Source organism: Watersipora subatra, chromosome 9 (assembly GCF_963576615.1).
Source record: "Watersipora subatra chromosome 9, tzWatSuba1.1, whole genome shotgun sequence".
Lineage (NCBI taxonomy): Eukaryota > Metazoa > Bryozoa > Gymnolaemata > Cheilostomatida > Watersiporidae > Watersipora > Watersipora subatra.
The window spans coordinates 42,494,372-42,503,270 of record NC_088716.1 but is presented as its reverse complement, the minus strand read 5'-3'; positions in this window follow the sequence as shown (position 1 = coordinate 42,503,270).

The following is an 8,899-nucleotide window of genomic DNA, read 5'->3' as shown; positions in this document are numbered from 1 at the left end:
ATTAATTTCGAGGGATGCCGAAATTTAACCCCCCTGATGGGTTCGACTTTTTCCCGGAAAAATGGGCAGAGTGGTCTAGAAGGTGGGGCAGATATCGTAATATCTCCAAACTAGACCAAGATGAACAAGAGGTCCAAGTTGACAGTTTGCTGGATTGTATGGGACCTTCTAGCGAAAGTATATTCAACACCTTAGGCCTTTCAGATGACGATAAAAAGGACTATAAGAAAGTGCTAGAGGGATTCAACCAGTACTTCTCTCCTAAGAAGTACGTGATATTTGAAAGGGCGAAGTTTTTTAAGCGAGACCAAATGCCGGGTGAGTCAGTGGAACAGTATATACGTGCTCTTAATGAGCTCGCTGACAAGTGTGACTTTGGCGAAAAACGGTCAGAGCAGATACGAGACCGGCTGGTAGTCGGCATTACTGACACGAACTTGAGCAGAGAGATGCAGAAGATGGACATTGAAAAACTGACTGAAAGTACAGCTGTGGCAATGGCTAGACAGGCCGAGCAAGTCGATAGAAACGTACGTGAACTAAACGCAACTGCCGGTGACACCAAAGCAGTGGATGCAGTAAAGCGCGGTACCGATAATCGTGATACTCAGCAACGACCCAAACCTGATACTTATAGTGGTAGTAGCAAAACTCCAACGGGTCAAGCATCTGTGAGACAGTGTGGGCGATGTGGTCATAACTCCCACACATTCGGAAAATGTCCGGCCATGAATGCAACATGCCACAAATGCCACAAGCAGGGGCACTTTGCTCGTTTATGTAAATCCAAACCTAGTGCAGTACATGCCTTGGAGGAACAGGATCAGCAGCCGAGTAGTAGTAGAGGTTCCTCTGATAATCCCGGACATTTTTTCCTCGGAGAAATCAATGACCGGACCGCTGATGTTGAATGGACTAAGACAGTGAAAGTAGACAAAATACCCATACCTGTACGCTTCAAACTGGACTCAGGTGCAGATGTCTCCATTATTCCCCGTAAATTGTGTGGATCAGTGCAATTGAACTTACCAGACAAATCCTTGTTTGGCCCTAGTAATGCTGAAATACCTGTGTTAGGATGGTTTGAAACCACTTTGTATGTAAACAATCGCAAGGTAGTAGAGAAACTCTATGTGGTAGCGCATAACAAAGCTTTGCTCAGTAGAAAAGCATGTGTTGATCTAGGCTTGATTGCATGTAATACTAGCATTGACTATGTATCAGAACCGTGTTCTTTTGACAGGTTTAAATCTGAGTTCCCTAGTCTGTTTTCAGGGCTGGGTAGAATGAGTCAAGAGGTTGAGGTCAGGTTGAAACCGGGTTCCACTCCTTTTGCAATAAATGTGCCGCGGTCTGTCCCTTACCCTTTGTTAGACAGAGTAGAGTATGAGTTAAAGCAGATGGTTGATTGTGGAGTTATATTTTCAGTAAGTGAGCCCACGGATTGGTGCTCTCCGATGGTGGTAGTGCCCAAGCCCAACAATCGAGTTCGCATCTGTGTAGACTATACACGACTAAACCTGGTAGTAAAGAGGGAAGTGTATCCTATGGCACATGTTGATGCTAGTTTGGCAAAGCTAGGTCGGGGGAAGGTATTCAGTAAATTGGATGCTAACTCCGGGTTTTATCAAATTCCATTGTCTAAGGAAAGCAAGCTGCTTACTACATTCCTGACCCCCTTTGGTAGGTTTGCGTATCATAGACTTCCTTTTGGGTTGTCCTCTAGTCCCGAGATCTACGCCAAGGTTGTTTCCCAGGTTCTTTCAGGTCTTGAAGGAGTTATTGTCCACATGGACGACGTCTGCATCTGGGGTTCCACCAGTGATGAACATGATAAGCGAGTGAGGTTGGTTCTGAAGCGTATGGCGGAGGCAGGAATGACGTTAAACAGTTCCAAATGTGAGTTTTCTAAAAGCTCCATAAAGTTCTTAGGTCACGTGATATCGGAAGAGGGCATCAGAGCTAGTCCTGAGACAATGCAAGGTATTCAGGATTTCACTACACCGGAAAATGTCTCAGATGTGCGTAGTTTTCTGGGCATGGCTAACCAGTTTAGCAAATTTACCCCAAACTTGGCAGAAATGTCCAGGCCCTTGAGAGATCTGTTGTGTAAGGGCTCTCAGTGGTTTTGGGGTGATTCCCAAAGTAAAGCCTTTGCCCGGATCAAGGGTGAACTGTCTAGAGAATTTGTTCTTGCAGCATATGACCCTAAAGCTGAAACAATAGTACAATCTGATGCTTGTCGAAATGGCATCGGGGCTGCATTGCTCCAGATTCAGCCTGATGGTACAAAACGAGTTGTAGCAACTGCCTCTCGTTCTTTATCCGATACTGAAAGACGATATGCCACAATAGAGCAGGAGGCACTTGGTGTAGTGTGGGCATGTACCAAGTTCAAGGATTACATCACGGGTATGACAGTGCGAATTCAAACCGATCATAAGCCCCTTATCCCACTCCTTAGCACCATCGAGTTGGACAAGTTGACAGCACGCATTCAAAGATTTCGAATGCGTCTGATGAGGTTTTCGTACGTGATCGAGTACTTGGCAGGGAAAGACAACACCTTGGCAGATGCATTGTCCCGTTCTCAAGCGTTGCCCACAGTTGACGAGGTGTGTTTTGTTGAAGAGGTGGAACTTGTTGCTAAACAAGCCCATCAGATGTTCGCTTCTAGTGGAAAATTAGCTCAGTTGGCCAAGTTGCAAAAAGCAGATGAGGTTTTGTCCCAGGTCATACAATTTGTTGAGACGTCATGGCCGGCTTACTTGACCAGCCAGGATGTCCTTCTCCGTCCCTACTTTGAGTCCAGAGCATGGTTGTCTATTCAAGATGGTTTGTTAGTCTTAGGAGATCGCATTGTTATCCCGCAAGTTGAAAGAGTTGGCGTGTTAAGGACCCTCCACCAAGGTCATTTGGAAGTCTCCAAGTGCCGCGCTAGAGCAAAGCAGGCTGTTTGGTGGCCCGGAATATCCCAACAGATCGCTGAGATGGTGCGTCAATGTAACACCTGCAGATTACATGCCAACACAGTCCAGGAGCCTTTGATGGTAGCTGAACTTCCCCAAAGACCGTGGGAGAAGTTAGGCAGTGACTTGTTTTACCACCAGAGCCGATGGTATCTTGTGCTAGTAGACTACTATTCTAGGTTTGTGGAGGTTACTCCCCTGTCCGAACTCAGTAGTAGAGAAGTTGTGGATCACTTGCGTAGTATTTTTGCCAGACATGGTATCCCAGAGCTGTTGGTTTCAGACAATGGCCCCCAATATTCTAGTTCAGAGTTCAAGCATTTTGTTTCGTCTTACGGGTTTGTGCATGTTACTAGCTCGCCAAAACATCCCCAGGCAAACGGTGCTGCAGAGAGAGCAGTTCAAACGGTTAAGGCGCTGCTCAAGAAGGAATCTGATCCGTATCTGGCCTTGCTGGCATACCGGTCTTCACCCTTGGAAAATGGGATGTCCCCATCAGAGCTGTTAATGGGTAGAAAACTCAGAACCACAGTTCCCATCTTGTCTAAGTTGCTGGACCCTCAAACACCGCAGAGGTCTGTAGTCAGGGAAAGAGAAGAGTACAGAAGAAGTCAGACAAAGATCAGTTTCGATCAGAGACATAAAGCAGTGCCGCTATCTCCCCTTAAGGTTGGAGACAGAGTGGTTATCAGAGACTTAAACAGAGAGGCCAAAGTATCTCAGGCGACTTCCCCTAGGTCCTATGTTCTCAGAGATGCTAACGGCATGGAGTTGAGGCGTAATCGTAAAAGTCTGGTGCAGGTAGTCCCGGATAGTGAGTTGAGTTCATCTAGTCAAGTAGTTGTTGAGCCTAGAGAGAGTCCCCAGGCAGGTTGTAATACACCCATCAAGTCAGATGTACCCCAGTACACGACACGTTCTGGCCGCGAAGTAAAACCTCCAGTAAAACTTGACCTGTAACCTCTTGACTCCTACCCACATGCCCCCCGATACTCATGTACTCATTTGAGAATACTCCTTTATCATGCTTATGTCTTAAGCTGGCTCGTATGCTATTTTATCTCACTTATATTCCAAACCGAATTGGTATCTACGTCGGTAGAGTCATGTTACTGGTTTTTCAGATAAAGGTATTAGATGTGTTATTTCTCAGTTCATAGCTTTCATACACGTTCCAGTATTATCCCCGTTGCACTTAAGTCACTGTTGGAAAGGAGAGATGTTGTATTATACTCATGTTTGCGTGCTATTTTGTATTGCGCATGAATCTTGGTGTGTTCAATAAAGACAGTTCGGCGTCACGCAACATATTTAATAGAAATATAACTGTTTTGTAGCTAGGCTAATAATTGCTGAAAAGCCACGTTAAAATTTGTATTGTAATTAGAAGAAAAAATAAAACGGTTTTGTGGGCAAGCCAAAACCTGCTGTAGTCATACAAAATAACCGTTTTGCAGTGTAGTACATAGGCCTACGTAATAGTTTGTAATAATATTATCAATGTACAAGCTCTATTCAAAAGTATACTAAAAACCATTTACAACAACAGCCTACTACAACTACTCAGTGCAACTAGCATTAGCAGTTTTGTAGTTGCGTAGAAACAACCTTATTAACGCGCAGTTATATTGTAGGCGCCGAAATTAATTTACGTGTACATTCCGCAACCGATTTAGGAATTGCGGCTAGAAACTCACAAATCGTTATCTTTTTTAGATCTGACCACAAACGACGAGGGTCGAACCATTGCACTGACTCCATGTGTGCCTGGATGTCTGGCACAAGTTATATCCCTGTTACACATCCATGCGAGCGCGAAAACTCGATACTTTACTTGAGTAAATGATCTTATATAGTATGATTTGAGAAATCATATTAACCTGTAATAATGATTGTGTAAAGAGTTACTCTACACTTGTCTCTACTGATAGGACATGTACATTATTTATTTTATGTTATTTCATGTTGAGTACTCAACATTGTGAGTATTTATAGAGTGTTGAGTATTTATAGACTGATGAAATGAGCACGGTTTTCTCATGAAATGCGCACTGCTAAATAGTTCTACAATCGGTCGCACGGCTTTATTGGCGTGTCAATTTTCGGTCTTAACTTTTATTAAACCGAGCTTTTCAAGCTTTTTGTGGCAATTTTCGTTCAAATTAATCTGTCTATTTGTGTATAATCCGATCAGATGGGTAAGTTTTAAAATAATACCGACGGTTTACAAAGACTTGGTAACATATTTAAATAGGTGTAAATGTGTTTTGTATCGTTATTATACTTTAACGACTTTACATTCCGATGTTTAAATTTTTTGATGAAATTTATTGACGAGGGTTCGTCTCATTGTTGATGAATAACTTTCGTAAGTTGTGTGCACATGCATTTATCATAAAAACTCCCACACTTCCGCTCCGCTCGTGCGTTCGTGGGAAAACTCCCACACTTCCGCTCCGCTCGTGTGTTCGTGGGATAATAATATCAATCTATTTATTTTTGTATAAGTTATCCTGCATTATTTATTTGAAGTCATCCTCTCATGTAAATTTTTTCAATTTTTTTACAGATAATCTCCAACTAAACATGAATTGTTCACTATCTTGCATTCATGATAATTTCACAGTTTCTATTTTATTTGATAATATACCTGCAAATAGAAGCTTTTTGTTATTTTATTATCAACAAAATAAAAGATCACTAACTCGTGTGTTTTTTTGGCTGCGGTACTGCCATTATACTCGGCCACGCCACTGTGTACTAACCAATACCAGAGGTAATAGAGATCAGTGGACCACATGTTCGTCGGCAATTGAGTTTCATTACACATTTCATTACACAATTATCGCCGAGTCATGCCTTTGAAAGTGAGCTTTTATGTTTTCGTTGTTATATGCTAGGGAGTTTATTTTAAACTAATTTAATGTTTTTTTATTCTACTATTGGTAATACAAATAGAACTTGGCTGAGTAATCCGGTGAGCAATGCTTTTCAGTTATCGTTTGGTTTACGATAATCGTTTGAATAACGATTTTATTCGTCATTGCCCGTGTGATGGCTTTGTTTTTGTTGGCCTTTTTGGCAGAACAATTCAGTTTGTTTGCGGGAAAATATAAGGACATATTTGTGAAGTTTTGTATAAGTCAGATGATACGTTAAATCCACTTTTTTGTAGGTATTCTTTGTGTTCCTGACGGTTATATGCTGGTATGAATGCGATACGGTCTCTGTTGCAAAAATTACATCCTCAAGATCAGCGCCAGAAATTTCAATTACACCAGTCCCATCTATACGTTTTGTAAAATGTATCCTAACAGAAAACGAGTGCATAGAAGCGTTTGAAAATGGTGATCCAAAATATATTGGGAACTGTTATCAAATTAACACTATAACTGGAAACCAGACTAGATCTTGTGGTGATACGTGTCCACATGATTCGAAGCCAAGTTTTGAGTGCAAAGACAAATGTTCTGGTAAGCTGTTCTGTGAATCTATATTTGTGTAGCTTACAATAGCAAGCCTACAATAGCAATGATCAAGGGTTTTGCTAAGATGTTCCATATATCAATAACACATTGGCAGCTATAGACTGACAGTGGTACAATCGTTATATGAGTGAAATTTTTATTGATCAAACAGTTCACTCAAATATGGATCAGGTTCTTTTTGTATCTAGCTATGGTCGCTCAAATCGGCAAAGAATGTGGAAGCTAAGTCTTTTATTTTTAGATGTTTGAGCTTTTATAAGTCGAAACAGTCTTGTTAATGGCCGGAAACCTCTGGGTTCAAAATCAAACACTAGCTGATTTCATTCTGTATTATTGGGCAGGTTTCGACTCAACTGGGATCTATTGCAAAGACTTGAGTACTAGTGTCAGTCCAACAGGATTGTCTAGTGCCTCTTCTCATTCACAAATGTCCACAGACCAAGTTTTTAGCATTTCAACAGATCAACCGACAACTAGCAGTGCTAAAGAGGTTCTGTGGATTTTACCTGCTTGGGCAGTTGTCCTCATAGTTGTTGTTGTTGTTATTGCAATGGTTGCAATAATAGGAGTAGCAGTTGTCCTAATAATCCGTAAAAAATGCCGACGTAAAGCCTCACCTCAGTACCGCCGTAAGTACATAGGCTATTGATATTTTAGGAAAATTTGTAGAGATAAGGATGGGTTAACTAAATTGGCTTTTTATCTCACTGACAATTACTTTTTTAGCTTGACGGCCCTAACACAATTCATTAACCAGTGTATCATTTAGTAGTATGTAAGCTAATGTTCAATATTTAAATGTAAAATGTTGAATATAAATATACAAAAAAGCAACAGGGGCTGCATTGTTTCTGCTTAATTTTCTAGCATTAGATTATGCTGCGGCTCTTCACCTTTGTGTAGTCTGTAACTCCTACTATGAGCGAAAAGTACAAGCCAATACGTCATTTTCTTTATCTTATTTTGCGGTCAGATTTATTTGAGTAACACTAATATGTACATGTAGTTAATAAGAAGAAAGTTTACAACTCGTGCAGATATCAGCCAGACAATAATCTTAATTGTCGAACTATTTACTGCAAGCTTTAACATTTGGATCTCAGTTTTGATAACCGCAAAAGGTAATTCCAGATGCTCTCAAGGTGTTAATGTGGTTTTTCCTGGGTACTTTTCGTCATTAGTTTTTGTATCAAGCTAATGCAAAGCAGGATTGGAGCTAGTTTAATTTAATGTTATGTATTAAATAGTTTATTTAAATACAACATTCTATTCTTATTGTGCAAAAAAAGACCTGGTTATTCTAAACCCTTGTTAGTTTGTTTTTGATTATTCCACTTCATTTCAATTTTTGGTAACTGAGAGGCTGTTGGCACTTCTAACAGGTCTGCAGCAATTCCTATCATCTGAGCAATTCTTTTACTTCTGAGCGCTGCAAAGTCTGATGAAGTCTTTCCATGTTAAAATAATAATAACAGATGCGTTATAACCCCATTTTAATTGTTTTAGTGGCTCCTACTTTCGTTGAGGCAAGGCAATGCGAAACTGACTGACGTATGAAGTGTATTTTTAAGGATTTATCATTTTTTCAGTGAGTATAAATATTGCTGTTGCAGACAGTCACTGGCATTCCATGGATTGTCGGCTTTGTTTATTTGCCTTCAGACCAGAAAATAAAATACAAGCCTTGTTTCTGATTATCATATTCCTCAAGTTTAAACTGTTAAACTCTATTAAAATGTACTGTATTGTTAAGTTATCGCGACTATTTTGGCTGCAACACTAACGCAATGAATTAAGCTGCGTTCTCTCGGGAATATTTAATCTATACTAGTAAGCATGTGGAAGATTTGCACAATTGGTGGTTGCAACTTAGAAATTCCAACCTTTCACACATAGATTTGTTTAGACGTGCTCTATTTTTAGAGTAAAGATCAATTGTGAGTTTGTCTCAATCAATAAAGAAATAAAAGACATAAAGAGTCTTACTTAACTAATTCATGCATGACATACACATTTTATTTTATTTCAGCAGTATGAGTAAATGAGTTTTCATTTAATTAATAACCAGTTTTATGGAGTTTTTTTGTTTTATAAATATCTTCATATGTATCACAGAATACACAGTCTTCATTCACTGATTTAGATCTATGGGCCGAATTAGGAAATCCTTTCATATTAACTGACTATTGTGGCTTTCGGAAATTTAAAAAAATTATCCACTATTCACAAATCAAATGTAACAACTCGCAATTATAGACTGTATAACTTCTAGTTAACAGGCTGTCCACAGCTTTAACAGAAAATGTGTGGTGCAAGTGAACACAAAAGACTGAAGACCAATGTTTGTGGCTTATGAATTAAATCATTTTATCAGATTGCCGAATATTTTTTCCTATGAGATTTTTAACTTTCGTACCTTTCGCATTCCGCTCAGTACAGATA